Source organism: Marmota marmota, unplaced genomic scaffold (genome assembly GCF_001458135.2).
Source record: "Marmota marmota marmota unplaced genomic scaffold, marMar, whole genome shotgun sequence".
Classification (NCBI taxonomy): Eukaryota; Metazoa; Chordata; class Mammalia; order Rodentia; family Sciuridae; genus Marmota; species Marmota marmota.
Genome location: NW_025999913.1, coordinates 17239250 through 17255165, shown reverse-complemented (window position 1 = coordinate 17255165; position 15916 = coordinate 17239250). Strand labels below are relative to the sequence as shown.

At 39.2% G+C, this 15916-nt stretch overlaps 1 long non-coding RNA gene across 2 annotated transcripts in view; it reads right to left on the bottom strand.

Annotated features, from left to right (window-relative positions):
* Nucleotides 1-920: 920 nt before the first annotated feature.
* LOC125615606 overlaps nucleotides 921-15916 on the bottom strand; it is an 84040-nt gene continuing 69044 nt past the window's right edge. The window contains exon 3 of one of the 2 annotated variants that reach the window (XR_007346275.1): nucleotides 921-3613. This is a non-coding gene — a long non-coding RNA (uncharacterized LOC125615606). The other variant, XR_007346277.1, reaches the window with a different exon arrangement.

Below are 15916 nucleotides of genomic sequence, written 5' to 3'. Positions count from 1 at the left end.
AATTTGCAGTCCCACCAGCAATGTACAAGTGTACCCTTTTCCCCACATCCTCGCCAGCACTTGTTGTTGTTTGACTTCATAATGGCTGCCAATCTTACTGGAGTGAGATGGTATCTTAGGGTGGTTTCGATTTGCATTTCTCTGACTGCTAGAGATGGTGAGCATTTTTTCATGTACTTGTTGATTGATTGTATGTCCTCCTCTGAGAAGTGTCTGTTCAGGTCCTTGGCCCATTTGTTGATTGGGTTGTTTGTTCTCTTATTGTCTAATTTTTTGAGTTCTTTGTATATTCTGGATATTAGGGCTCTATCTGAAGTGTGAGGAGTAAAGATTTGTTCCCAGAATGTAGGCTCCCTATTTACCTCTCTTATTGTTTCTCTTGCTGAGAAAAAACTTTTTAGTTTGAGTAAGTCCCATTTGTTGATTCTTGTTATCAACTCTTGTGCTATGGGTGTCCTATTGAGGAATTTGGAGCCCGACCCCACCAAATGTAGATCGGAGCCAACTTTTTCTTCTATCAGACATTTATATACTTTGAAACCTTTAAATGTCCAAAACAAACGCTAGAGCTGCACGTTGTCCTATAGTTATTATCTAGCCTGTTCAATGTTCCGTGTAGTTCATGGCTCTGTGAAAATTAAATATAATTAGTTTGTGGAAACTGAACAAAAGCCTAAATTCAAAGCACATTTTAAAAATCAAATTCATTAATTTGTGTCACGTACTCATGACCCCCGTCCTGTCCTCTTTTCCGAATTTTTTACTTCTTCTCTGTGATTAAACCTAGAACTATGTTCAGATGAGACCACAGTATCATGAGAAATAGTTTGATCTGCTGGCCAACAGGCCTTCCCACCTTCTCTAAGCCTCTCGTCTCCCCCACCCACATCCTAACCCCAACCCAGCCCCACCCACACTAGAACACAGGCGCCCCTTCCAGCTCACCTTAGCAGAGGCCCAAGGCTGAGGATCACGGGGCAAGAGCTTGCTTTTGACTTTCCAAACCAAGTCAAACCAAAAGCCAAGACTTAAGAAGAAAAGAGACTTGAAAGAGTACTAGAACACAACCTCAGGGACATGTTTTTAACTCCTAGACTTTAGATAAAATTTCCAGATGGGAGGATGGTAGGAAGAATAGAAAAAAATGAAGAAGAAAAACAGAGAAAAATGTGTGAGAAGGTCCCTCCCTGTACCTTGTCCTCTTTCTCAGAGCCCATTTGAGATGAGGAGAATACTGGAATTCCCAGATTGGTTTAGAAGTCTAAAAGCACAGAATTGTATTCTCCAGCCAGAGAGCATTCTAGGAAACTGACTAGTTCTGCATATTTATGGGAAGGATTTCCTGTACACCCTGGAGGAATGAAGAAGTTTCAAGGGGCTTTTCATAGCCCAGGAGAGTTCAGGGTTTCCCAGGTCCCAGCCCAGTGACGGAAAGCAGCCAAACCTTGGCAGGCCCTCACAGGTGGATGGCAACCGCAGGGAGAGAGCTGGGACTGGAACTCAGTGGGATACAAAGCACACAGCCCCAGCTCCCTGGGTGGGTTGAAGTCTAGGGAGCAGGCAGAAATACAGCTCAGCCGCTGCCAGCCCCTGGTGATGGTAACCAAGAATGGCTGCTCCCAACCCCTGCACGGTCCCACAGAAGGTCTTCAACACAAAAGCCACTCAGAGGAAAGGGCTCAGGGAAACTAACTGGACTGCAGTTTGCTTTTTCTACCCAAAGATATAGGCACAAAGTAGGAGTTAATTTAGTGCATGGAAAATTAAAAGATATTATTTCTTACATCTTAGAGCTTTGGGGAACTTGATTTCAAACCCTTAAAGGATGATGTGAGGCAATTCCTGTCTCATTTTTCCAACTCTTGTCTGTATGAGGTACAAGACTTGATTTTGGCTTTACTATGGTGAATTATGATAATAGCTAATAAAAAATTCTAAGACAACACCAACCTAAAAAAGCTAAAAGAGACAGATGTTAAAGGGATACACCATGGTGCCATATGATCATCATGCTCTGTTTGCTGAGACTTAAGACAATTTCATATGAATGTACACATAGGTACCGTGGTGTCCTGCTATCTATCCTTCACAAAATTAAACTATGGCACTTGATTCATATATATTTTAATATATTATCAACATTTACCATATCACACACATATTAGTGACTTCATTTAAAAACACCTCTTTATGCACAGTGTTTTTTAAGGCACATAAAGGTTTTCAACACACTGTACTTCTACTCCTGTGGTGGGTCATATTCTATGGCGTTACACTGACATTCCTTATCATGGAGGACCATGTTCTGCCTGAGCAAAGCTGAAGGAATAATAACTCTTAGAAACATCTTCCAAATGGGCACTGAGAAACAACTAGAGAGACGTATGCTTCAGTGTTCTGTCACACTGGAGCATGATTATAGATTATTAGAGATAATGCACAGCATATTTCAAAAAACCTAGATGAAAGGATTCTGAATGTTTCCAGCACAAATATAAGGATAAATGTTTGAGAAGGTAGATGTTTACCCTGATTTGAACAGTACATAAGGTATGCATGAATTGAAACATCACATGCTGCCTCTTAAATAGGGACATTTATTATATGCCAATTGAAAAACAAATATTCTTTGCAGAGGAATATCTTCCACACTCACGGAAACAGTTCCCTAGTAATTCGTGGATTTCAGTGTTTCCCGGAGCGTGTGTCTTGGTGCCACTGTTCAGATCCCCTGAATTTATTGTTGCAAAGTGGATCCCAGGCGCTCTCCCGAATCAGCAGAGATGGACGGAGGGTAAGAACTGAGTGTGGAAACCCCAAACCTGCTCAGCCCCTGCAGCCCCAGGACACCTTCTGGGGCCTGGGGGAACCTTGCCACCTGGCACGTGGCTCCCCAGCGCAGCAGAGGCCCGTTCAAAGCAGCAGTTTCCTTGCTGTGAAAAGCATCTGAGTTTCACTGGGGTGAATTCGCCCACTGGGATTCTGCCCCGTGGGGTGAGCCGCAGAGTTGATGGGCAGCCAAGGGAGCAGACTGCAGCCCGGATCCCGCTGAATCAGCGGCAGCCTGAGCGCAAAGCTGGGCGAAGGGCCCCCTCAGATTTACGGCCGGCTCCGCCTGTCCCCCGAGGCATACGCCTGGGCAGTGTGTGTTTGTGAAGGGCCGAGGCGCGGTGTGCCACGCATCACGAATGATATACTGCACAGTTCCCCAGGATACTTGAAATATGCCCACTTTGTCCCATCTGGATGGTGTTATTTATTTTTTTCTCTCATCGTGATTAGCATTTTGGCAGTTTTCACTCTTGCATTCGGCTGTTCCACATGCCCAGGGGAGACCGAGAGGCGCGCCTTCCAAAATCAGGGCAGCGCTGCGCCCAGAAAATCTGCAGCTGAGCGCGCGCTTTCTTTATGGCAGATTCTCCACACTCGGGAGGAAGCAGAGGTCGCCAATATGACCAGTGGGTAGGGGGCCGCCGGAGACCAAGGCCGGGTGACCGCGGAGCGTGGAAATGCTCTTACCAGATGGCCCTCGGAGGCAGGCCAGCGGCGTCCCCAGGACCAGCTGAGTCTGTGGATTCTCCACGATGTTCATTTGACACCTTGTTAATTTACGCTGCCACAAAAACAAAACAAAACCAAAGTCACTTGTGTGCATTCACGTGGCTTAAAATAATGCTGGTACAGCCCCGAGGTCTGTTTCTCATTTGGGGTGAGTTTGGGGTGGGACACAGAAACAAAACAGTCCTGAGGGCAAAGGTCTTCTTCCCACTTGCTCTGGCTTTGGCGGCTAAAGAAAATGGTCTGAGGCTCCTTTTAGCTGTTTCAACAATGATGACCTGCAATTTGTATTTTCAAGTTAGCCCTTGCACTCAAATTGAAAATAGCTTGCTCTTTCATTCCACCCAGCCTAGTTCTACCCACGTTTTTATTCATATTTACAGACTAAGCTGTCATTCTGGAGTCACTTTAAATATGTAGAATTAAAAAATCAGAAACAAATTTATGATACATAAGCATTGTTTAACAGACAAAGAGAGAATGCAAAGAAATAACCTTTAGGAGTGTTGATTAAGAATTGATGTATCACAGGGCTGCGGTTGTGGCTCAGTGGCAAGAGCACTTGCCTAGCATGTGTGAGGCACTGGGTTTGATCCTCAGCACCACATAAAAATAAATACATACATAAAGGAATTCTGTCCATTTACAATTAAAAAAAAAAAAGAATTAATGTATCAGGAGCCAGGAGTGTTGGCACACACCTGTGATGCTAGACACCCCATAGGTTGAGACAGCAGAATCCCAAGTTCAAGGCCAACCTCAGCAACTTAGTGAGACCCTGACTCAGTATAAAAAATAAAATGGGCTGGGAATGTAGCTCCGTGGTAGTGTCCCTGGGTTCAATCTCCAGTACCAAAAAAAAAAGTTAATGTACTAGATTATTATTATTAGATCGTAGTTCCTCAAGTGCTTTTAATGTTACATATAACATAAAACTTAGTAAATGTACTACATATCTTTAAAGATGCTGCTACCACATCAAATGATGAAATAAAGCATTTTATTCCAAACAAAATCCAAAATTTTAAGTGAAAACTTAAAATCTTGTTCTGATGATTATATCATTTCCACAATTACTAAATCTAATATTGATACAAATTACTCTGCCTACAGTATGTGTGAGGCACTGGGTTTGATCATCTGCCTATAGCCAACTATTTTTCTATCTATATCTACATCTATCTCTCTAGTATAAACTTTATAATATATTGCCAATTAACATATTAGTTCACAATACGAGTTCTCCCTTCCCATTCTCTGCCTTTGCAGAGACACTGCTAATTTAATTTACCTCCACAATGACATGAGCTTCAGCTTCAGAGGCAGGAGCTAGATACAAACTCACAGCTGCCTTTCTTCCTCTATCCCCTCCACCCAAGTCCGTTGGAGATCAATATCTGTCATACCTAAAACATGGAGTGTTGTAACTCTCTCCTGGGAAGCTCATCACAAGTCCACACACTTACTTGCTCTCTTCCCATTCATTCTGGTTCAGCACGCCCAAAGGGGGGCCAGAACCTGCATATTACATGACCTCCCGGTGGCCTGGGGTGTAGATGGTCCTGAAATCACACTGTGAGAAACAGTGATCTTATAATCTGAGTATGTCACAGGTTTAACCCTAGTGAAGTCATTTCTGCAGAAATGAGAGTTAGGAACCTGTGTCCTGATCCTCTGGCCGAAATGGGCACCTGCTGTGGTTGAGCATGGTAGCTGCTCAACCTTGACACCAGGGCACAGGGTGTCTGAGTAAGGATACTTCCTGGCACACTCACTCCATCGTGTCCACCTGTCCTCTCACTCTTCCTTGTTAACCTCTCCCTGAATCCCATATGGACTGGCTCACCCGGCCGTCCACCCCTAGGCAGTAGGACTCCAGGAGCTGGTCACTTCAACGAGGATCTCACTCTCTTGTTGAAACAGGTGTCACGGGCCAGGTTAAAGATGACTGGATTTCAAATGCATTTGGCTTATGAAAGTAGCCAACCCTCAAAACTAAATACTGGATTATTTCATTTATTTGATATTCTGGTGACAGCAAAATGATAGGGGCAGAATGTAGATCACTGGTTGCCAGAGTCTGCAGATGGGGAGAGAAAATTGATCACAAATGTCTGCAAGGGGACTTTTTGGTAGGGTGGAAATGACCTGATCTTATTTTCAAAATAAGAGGGGTGGGGGCCTGACTGTATGTATTTGTCAAAACTCACAGAAATGTGCATCCAAAATAAAGGATGGATTTCATTATATCTTATTTATACATCTAAAAACTGACATCAGAGTAAAATTTAGTTTTGTCAAATAGGGCAAGAGCAAGACCTTTTCACAGGAAAGAGGTGAGCACTCTTCTCCTGGCAAATCCGTTGCAGATAGAGCATGATTTTTAATTGAATTTCTTCCAACTGAAATTCTATAATCTTTAAAACCAGACTTCTCCTGACCTCATAGCAACAGATGATGAATGAGTTGAAAGCAGTTCCCCTTCATAATTTCCACGAGTATGAAATGGGGGGAGGGAATAAAGGTCTTGGTGAAGCATAGAATTTGAAAATTCGAATTACAGTCTTTCTGGTGACTCTAGAATTACTAGTTTCTACCAGAGTGACATGTGTTTTCCTCACAGTTAAATAGGGACATGCACACAAAACAGAAGAAGAGGACTGTGGGGAAATAAAAGGGCAAAAACCTACCACCACCAGTAGCTACCCTGTCTGTTGTTTGACTACCCTGTCTGTTGTTTGAATTCTTTCTTTTTTATTAGTTGTTCAAAACATTACATAGCTCTTGACATATCATATTTCATACATTTGATTCAAGTGGGTTATGAACTCCCATTTTCCCCTTGTCTATGTTGTTTGAATTCTTAAGTCATTGCTAATATCCAACTTATTAAAGTGCCTTAAAAATTAACTCACTGCTTGCTGACCATGCTCTGGCCACCTGTGTGGTCACCCAAGATTACCTGTAATACAAATGATCCAGCAGTGCCATCTAACACTTCATGGAGACTGAGTTAGTTATCACTGGTGATGGAGAGGTCAGAGAAGGAGAGCTGAAACCTGACACAGATGGGCTGGAATGTAGATGGTCCTGAAATCACTGAATTTCAAATGCATTTGGCTTATGAAAGTAGCCAACTCTCAAAACTAAATACTGGATTATTTCATTTATTTGATATTCTGGTGACAGCAAAATGATAGGGGCAGAATGTTGATCACTGGTTGCCAGAGTCTGCAGATGGGGAGAGAAAATTGACATGACACCTGTTTCAACAAGAGAGTGAGATCCTCGTTGAAGTGACCAGCTCCTGGAGTCTTACTGCCTAGGGGTGGACGGGCGGGTGAGCCACTTCATATGGGATTCAGGGAGTGGCTAAAAGCCATGGCATCCTGGCTTTTTCAGTCTTCAGATGAAGTCACTTGGAAAAACCCTGTGGCATGAGTAATGGGCCCTGTGTGACAGGCAAGACTTCCTGTGAACCAAAGCATCTCATGAGAGGAACAAGTGTGTGAAAATGAGCGACCATCAATGCTAATGCAGGTGACATCCAAGACTGTGCAACATAATGATTTTGTGGATGTGAGTAACACCTCTGACGAATGCGCTAATGTCCAGATGGAGGAGTTGCAGCGGTCCTACCTACTATCATTGGAGTTTCTGAGTAAGGAGGGGTGTCTGAGCTTTGCTGAGGCTTCGCTGAAAATTAAATGTTCACTGTCATTAATTAAAAATGGATTTAAGGAATGAGCAGGTTTTGGATTTATCTGCATGAGCCCTACCATCTGGGTTAGCACCATTGCATTTTCAAACAGAGAAGAAATACACCATTTATGGTAAACTAAGGAGAACCAGGAAGGAAAATGGCAAGATAGAAAAGGTTTGGTGTGTATAATAGCTGTAATCATCACTCAGGAATCCAACAGTCATTTACAGGGTACTAACTGTGTGTGTAAGGTGCCGACTTAAGCTCTAGAGAAAAAAATAAGAGAGAAAAACCCATGTTTTCTAATATCTCCACAAGCAGTTGAAGATTAAACACTAGATACGTAAGTTATGAAAACAATAGCTCCAATCCAACAAATTATCCATTTCACTTAAAACTTCCATAGTCAAAATATCACTGTGCTGGAGAGAATGGAATCAACAGCCCTTCAATTACCCAGAAAGAACCTGGAAAACAGGTCACTGGATTAAAATAAAACCAAACTTCTGAAATTTATGCCACAGACACTTTTAAAGCAAGTTATAACCCATCAATAACAGCTTTTAATTAGAACATACATAAACATGTCCACAGCATTTGTTTAATGAGGAAAAACCTGCAGGATATTGTTGAGATGTGCCTACTACATAAAATTTACAGTATCATAGCAGGCATCTTTACTATGTAGCTTTTTTAACTGTAAGACATGAAATAGTTGAAAAGAAAGCTCACAGAGAGAGTATTACATATCTTCACATCATTCAGTGGAAACCAAATACCAGGTTTGAACACGGTGTCCTGTTTTAGCTGTTATGGATCCATAATCTTTACCAGAAATGTTCAATTTTTATCGTGACCAATAAAAGATCCAAAAATTATTTTATATTGCTTTTAGCTTCCCAAACTAATGTGTATAAAACCGAAACCAAAAATTGGTATGTGAGGGGAGGCATCATTTGTGACTGAAAGAAACATAATGCTGTATTTGTGAAGCTGTCGATATGTGGATGGAGACGCTGTTTTGGAGACTTGTTAGCTACAAGAGGAGAACAGGAAGGCTATAGACAATAGGAGTAGAGTTGGGGTTATTTTATCAGCCCAAACTCTGGCTCTTAGAATGTGCTGCTTGAGACTGGATGGGATCAGAGAGGAATCTGACACCAGGGACCTGGCACACATTAGATGTGTAATAAGAGTCTGTTGTGCTAAAGTGAAATGGTGTACGTAGAGAATGTCAGATTTACTGTAAACCAAAAATGTCAATCAGACCCAACTGGTTTTCAGGATGAGCCAGAGAAACTGTGTATTCATGCCCAGCAACAGGCTGCATGTAAGAATGTATTTACAGCAGTGAAGAATTAGATCTTCAGTGGCCACGTAGGAGACAAGCAAAACGTGCTAGGCTCACACTAGGGCTCCTTAGGGGGAATGGGACTGATGGGAAGAAGGACAACTGAAGGCTAGGTTACCGTTGTTTAACAGCACTGCCCCTTCATCTCCAAACCTCTCTCCATGCTGCTTAGAAGTAGGAGAGCGTTAACCCAGAAGTGGATCATGTCAGCAGAGACCGCGGCAATTCCGAGTCAGCGACTGCTTTAGGAATCGCTAAAGAAGCTTAAACAGGGAGAGCTGGGAGTCAGCCAGTCCTCTGCTTCCTTTGGTTTTGGTTTCTTCCTGAGGGAGGTTGTAGGTGCCAGCCTCCGAGGGCACTTCTGTGTCTTTGCTTCTGGCTTCGCGTTCAAATCAATGGTAACACTGGGCTCCATATTTCAGCTCAGCAATCAGCAGCTAATTGTGCCCTCCCCTTGAACCAGCTTGGTTTATACCCACCAATAAGGCTCCCTTCTTCAGTTAAGCCTCGGAGGAGAAGCAGCACGAGGCAAAGGCATATGCTGTGGGACTTGGAGTTTAATGCTATATTAAGAAGAAAGGAGAAAATAAAAATCCTCGACCTTAAAAAGGTTAAGGAAATATTTAGTAGGGCAGGGCTGTGATCCAAGCATTTTCAGAAGAAAGGTGAATGCTATATGAGATCTGACTGGATGCTTTCAACCCAGAGAAACACAAGATTCCTGGCAAGGCTCATGTACTTGATATTAATGTTGGAAGAAGTTACTCCCATTTATAAAAGGAAGAATATGATTAAAATAAGATATCAAGTATGTTTCTTATTTAAAAAATTTCACAAGGGGTTCTGAATGATGACATTTATGGATATTAAAGAACGTTGGTTGGTTTTTAACCTTTGTTCTCCAAGTGAAATGTGCATCCAGTTTCATTTAAAGGTGTGCATGTTCCACTCAAATGTGTGTGGAAACTCAGGAACAAATCCAAGCTCAGACGTTAAATGGAGCACGATTTTTGAGATGACCAAATGGGGTGTACTCTCTTTTTCCACAAGTACAACATTCACTGGGAATTAAAAAAATATAAAAAACCAAATTGTCTTCAGTGTCCCACCTCAGAATGAAATTGCTTCTTAGGAGGTACTTAACAATCTTAACACTAGAAAAAATATTTCAGATTAAAACCACAAGTCAATTCTGTGAATATATTGAGAATTCAGTTACTCTTATAAAATGCAATTAATCTTACTTCCCCCCAAATATTTGTATCAACCTGAGAGTAATAGAATCCAATGTAAATGAAGGAAGCCATTCTTACTGTCCACATACTTTTTGAGATTGGGTGAAGGAAGAAAATAATGCTTTAAATTTAATGGGATATGTATTTCCCTCAATCTGTTATCTGTTTTCAATTTTGACCATGTATTCACAATTCTAATAGAATCTCAAAAAGGAATCAAGCAAAAAACAGACACAAAGGTGTCTTGGATCCTGTTTTTTACAGTATTTTTCATTTCAATATGTATATGTATTTTTAATTTCGGAGGCATTTGATTTCATTTATTTGTTTCAACAAGAACATATAAATTATTGTTTTGGATTTATGAAATAATACAATAACGGGGGAAAATTAGAACAGTTCATTAACTTTTTTTCTTTTATACAGCATAGTTTGATATCACCATTTTTTTTCAAAGAAAGTGGTACAGTGTGAAGAATATGACCTTTGGAAGGACATATGAGCATTTTGTGCAGCTGTGGTCATAGTCAAGTGTGCTAGAGAAGAATAAATAGTTTTCACATTTATATTTGTGGATAATAATGCTATCTTTGTAGATTTGTTATGGCTGAAACCTTGACAATACATTTAAAACAACAGATATGTATCATGTGTTCAACAGAAAGAAATTATTAATTACATTTCAATTTATTGTGTAGTTTTCAGATAAACATCAAATAATATTTCCAAATAAATTAAAATATCCAGGATATAAAATAAATAAATGTATTTTATACAGTATAATAAATAAATTTACCACATATAAACTTTGTATGGACTGATGGCTTAGATAGTGAATGATAACAGATTATTGACAATGCTTTTTGGATCTCCTCTTTATAGTTAGGAAAAATATTTTTATCCATGTACAAACACGTTTTGTATTTCCTATAGGACTCAGGAGTAAGTTTAAGGGGACAGCAGGCAATCAAAAAAAAAATTTAACCTACTAAGCATTCTGTTTTATAAATTTCACATTATTACAAAAATTTGTAAGCAACAGAGTGGGATCCACACCATATGTGCACAGGTTAAAAACTAATAAGGACATTGCCAGTCTGGAGAAGAGATTATGATCATTCCTCCTTCCTCCTTCCCCCTAAGCATGACGATAAACCCTGGACGTGGCACAAGAGTCATCCAAAGGAGACCAAGGAGAGGCTGTAAGAAGAACGGAACACCACCCAGCAGAGGAACCGCCCAGACCCAACATTTCCAGTGCCTGATTCAGCAGAATGCTCCAGGCTAAATGGGTTCCCTCTGCCCCCATCAGCAGAGCAGGTAGCACCAACAAGAGAGACCAGTGGAGGGTCCCACCAGATATAAGCAACCCAGCAAGCACTTCTCTCCAAAAGGACGGAGACTCCGCTTTCTCTCCAAGAGATACCAACGTAATATAGAGATAGGGGTTTAATTTCATTTTGTTGCATATGGATTTCCAGTTTTCCTAGCACCATTTGTTGAAGATGCTATCTTTTCTCCAGTGCATGTTTTTGGCAAAACTTAACTCAAAATGGATCAAAGACCTAGGAATTAAACCGGAGACTCTGCTTCTGATAGAAGAGAAAGTAGGCCCTAATCTTCATTGTGTGGGATTAGGCCCTAATTTTCTTAATAAGACTCCTATAGCGCAAGAATTAAAACCAAGAATCAATAAATGGGATGGAATCAAACTAAAAAGGTTTTTTTTCTCAGCAAAAGAAACAATCAACATACTTTATATACAAACAAAGATATGAAAAATGTGGTATATATGTGTAATAAGAATTGAAATGCAAAAAAACCCCCAAAGTACATGTATCAAGACATGAATTGGCGTGAACATACTTTATATACAAAGATATAAAAAATTGTGCTCTATATGTGTAATAAGAATTGTAATGCATTCCGCTGTCATGTATTTAAAAAAATAAAATCAATAAAAAAGAGAGAGAGAGACTTACCAACGTAATATAGTAGACCTGTCAAGAGAGACCATAGGAAGCAGCCTAGTCCAGCGAGGCTTCTTTGTCCTTAGGAGCCCAACCCTCCTTCCTCACCCAGAGACACTAGTGCAGTGGGTAGAACCTAAGGGAGCAGCCAATGGGAAGGAGCTGAGAACTTTTGTCACCTTGAGTTAAGCTGATCCTTGCCTACCCAGAGACACCAGGCTACCCTGGTGGAAGGACCCCTTCACAGTTCCCCAGACACTCAGTATTAGAGCTTGGGAAACCTCCAAGCCCCAGATAAGCCCAGCAGTTACCAATGGGAAGCCCACAGCACATTCCAAACCACAGCACAACACCTTCCATATAATGGCTGCCTACCACACGATATCGGCTGTATCTGAAAGATACCATTTGTCAGATTTAGTAAATTCTATTCTATTCCCAATTTGCCTATATTTACATGAATAGAGATTGAATTTTACTAAGCACTGTATCTACTTCCAAAAAATGATCACATGATATTCTCTTTCCCTTTTTGAAATGATTACTCATATTTTTAAATGTTAACCCAACTTCAAATTCATGGAGTTAAATTCCCCTTTCATCAAGTGTTATGCTTATGTACCTATTTATTCAAAGAGCACAGATTTGTTTATGATACTTGAGTCTCTGTGACAGTAAATTGGAAATTTCACTTTTATCTACAGTCTTTGGTGGAATTTTATAACCAAGGTTATACTAACTGATGAAATTAACTTAGAAAGGTCCTTTCTTTCTGCAGTGTTTTGGAAAGTTTGGGTAATATTCACTTGGAAAGGTCCTTTAATTTTTTTCAATATTTTGGAAAGTTTAGGTAATATTAGAATTATTTCCCCTTGTTTTGAATATTCTCACAGAACAACCTCTCTGAGCACAGAGAGGTTTACTTTGTAAGAAGACATTATAATACGTCTCAGAATATCAGACATAAAGCAATTTAGGTTTCTAAAATAATTAATCTGACTCTTTGGGTAAGTTATAATTCTTAGGAAGTTTTCTTTCCTATAAATATTCAAATTTAATTTCAAAGAAATGTTTTTGTTTTGTTTTTAATCACAGTGTTGTGGTTTGAATTTTGAATGTCTCCCCAAGGCTAATACATGAAAGTAACCCTTTTCTCAGGCAGTTTTATCTCAGTGTTTTGTCACAATGGAGTGAAGCTGATTAACACACAGTTATCATTTTAGAAGTCTGGAATACCTACAGTAATGCTTTGTATTTCATTCCTTATTTTCTAATGTTAATTCCTTTTTGTTAATGCATTTAGTGTTTCTTAATCTCACTAATGGTATATTCATTTTATTAGTCTTTTTAAAAGCACAACTTTTTGTTTCTTTTACTCTTATCTCATTTTTAAGTACGATGAATAGCTATTTATTTCTAATATTTCTCTTCTAAAATTATTTAAGGTTATAAATTTTTATTTAAGTACTAATTTACTTCTATTTCCAAAATTTATAATTTTAATTATAAATTTATATATAATGTATAAATTTATTTATAATGTATAATTATAAATTCCTAATTACTATTATCTTTTATCTTTGCCTCATGAATTCTTTGGGGGAGAATATTTATTAATTTCTAAGTACACAGAATTTTACTATATTTTAAATTGATCTCTCTATTAATTTCTGTGTGATCAGAGAACATTATTTATATTTTAATAATCTTCTTAACCTTGCTGAATGTATTTTATAGCACAGAATCTCTTTAATGCCATTTTGTCAATTTCTCTCTCCCTGACTTCTGGTAATTATCTATCTATCCATCCATCCATCCATCCATCCATCCATCTATCCATCTATTAAATTGGAGGTAATTTCCTTACGTACATATTTTGGAGCACTAATTTTTCTTTCGGCTTTATCTTGCCTGACACTACACTTGCTATTTAAAAATTACTCTGATTTTACTTCATCTCTGGCAGCACTATTTGATTCTCTTTCAAATCTGCCTGCCCCATCTTGATAGACTCTTGTTCTTTTCAAAATATTCAAAATGTATGTTTTTAGATATACAAAATGCAATTGTTTAGTATTTGGTGTTGGATAATTTTAGTAACAGAAGCATTTGCAGATCAGTCTTTGCAGTCTGTTGTTCTGCTGGCTCTCCCTCATTGTGTCTGATATCTTCTTTCCTTCTGAATGTAGTAACGTGCTCACTGAGTGAGTTTTAATTATAAATATTTTTATATGATTTATTTGAAGTCTGGAAGACTAGAAATCCTACAGAGAGGTTTTGTACTTGTTTCTTCTCAGACCCCTGTATAAATAAAATTCCAGAATTACTTTACTCTAAATCATGGGTTTGATATTTTCAGACTACAGAGCTATAAAGCCATTCTGCAAACCTGAATGAGAGTCTGCTTACGGATACAAATTCAAAGGGGTCATCCCAGTTCCCAGGTCAGCAGCAAGGTTAAAATAGGCACATTTTGCTTGCAGTCCCTCTGCAGCTAGTTTAGCATTCCAGATAAGATAAGAAGGTCCTCTTAGTAGGCACTGGACTCCTCTCACCTACTCCAAGAATTACAAAGATCTGATACAGATGAACAAGTCCACCCAGCTTCACAAATTATGCTCTTTAAAACCAACGTCATGGCTCTGTTTGACTTCAGTTTCCCACTGTCATGTCCTGTCTGACCTGAGAGTTTCTCAATCCCTTGCATTTCATTCACACTTACAAGCTGATGCATTATGGGGTTTTCCAGACTTTTTAGCTACTTTCAGTAGAAGCTTCATTCTTTGGAACCTAATCTGTTACTGGATATTGAAGTTTCTTTTTTTTTTTCTCCATTAAGATGAAAAGAAGAGTCATTGTGTCGAATCTTGACGGCATTTTATTCCTTGCATTTTATTAAAATTAGAAAGTGTGAGGCATGGTAGTACAGGAATATAATCCTAGTGACTAGGGAGGTTGAGGCAGGAGGGATGCATGTTTGAGGTCAGCCTCAGCAACTTAGTGAGGTCCTGTCTAAAAGAATAAAAGAGCTTGGGATGTAGTTCATGGGCTCAATCCCCAGGACCAAAAAGAAGCAAGGAAGGGAAGAAAGGGAAGGGAAATGAAGAGACCATACTCTCGGTAGCCAAGAGACTGGAAAAGAGAACATGCAAAGAAAGACCTGGATGTCCTGTGACCTGGCACTAACATCTGGACTAGAATAACCTGTCCCTGATTTCTGCTCTTGATATTTTTCTCATTGATTAGTCAAGCAATGTTGAGCAAAAGTGTAATGTGTGGAAGATTTCAATGTGACCCTGAAGGTGTAATCAAGAATAAGACAATAATCCTGATGCTGTCAAGAATCACCTGTCTTATGCCACCTATACACATGGCCCGTTTCCAAACAGATGCATTCACCTCCACATTATTCTCTAGGACTCTTACTTCTACAGCTGATATCTGTACGACTCGACTCTCCCCCAAATCGTATGACAAACACTCAAGGGACTTACTGCTTCCAAATGCTCTAATTAATTTGAATCTTTGCATAGAAGATCGAATGAATTTAATATGACAAATAGGTACTTCTCATTAAATATTTTGGAAAAAAAACATGTTTCTATAATAAATAATAAAAGAACAATGAAAGAAAGAGAAATAAAAATCATATTGCAAGCAGCAGAAATTTTTAAAAAATGACAGAAAACAACATCAATATAAAAGACATCATGAGTGAAATGACTTTTAAGTGAAAAATGGTAGCTATAAAAGTTATCTAGCACACATACAATTCTTCAAAAAAGATGAGAGATAGAACTGAATTCTCTTCCCTAACATAATTAATAAAACTTTCAAAAATAAGTCATACCTGAATCTGAAAATTGTACTATTAGACTATATGCTAGGAACAGATTGTGACAGAGAGATTAATGCCAAGTCATGTCCTTGGAGCAGCTACACACTTAAAGGCAAAGAAATATTTCCTTGGTGATCCCAACATAAAACACTAGGCTTTAAAAGGGAGAATCAATACTCCTTCTCCAAAGGAACAGGAAATGATAAAAGAGAGGGAAGCAATCAATAGACACCAACTCCTTGGAGAAACAAGAGTGACAAC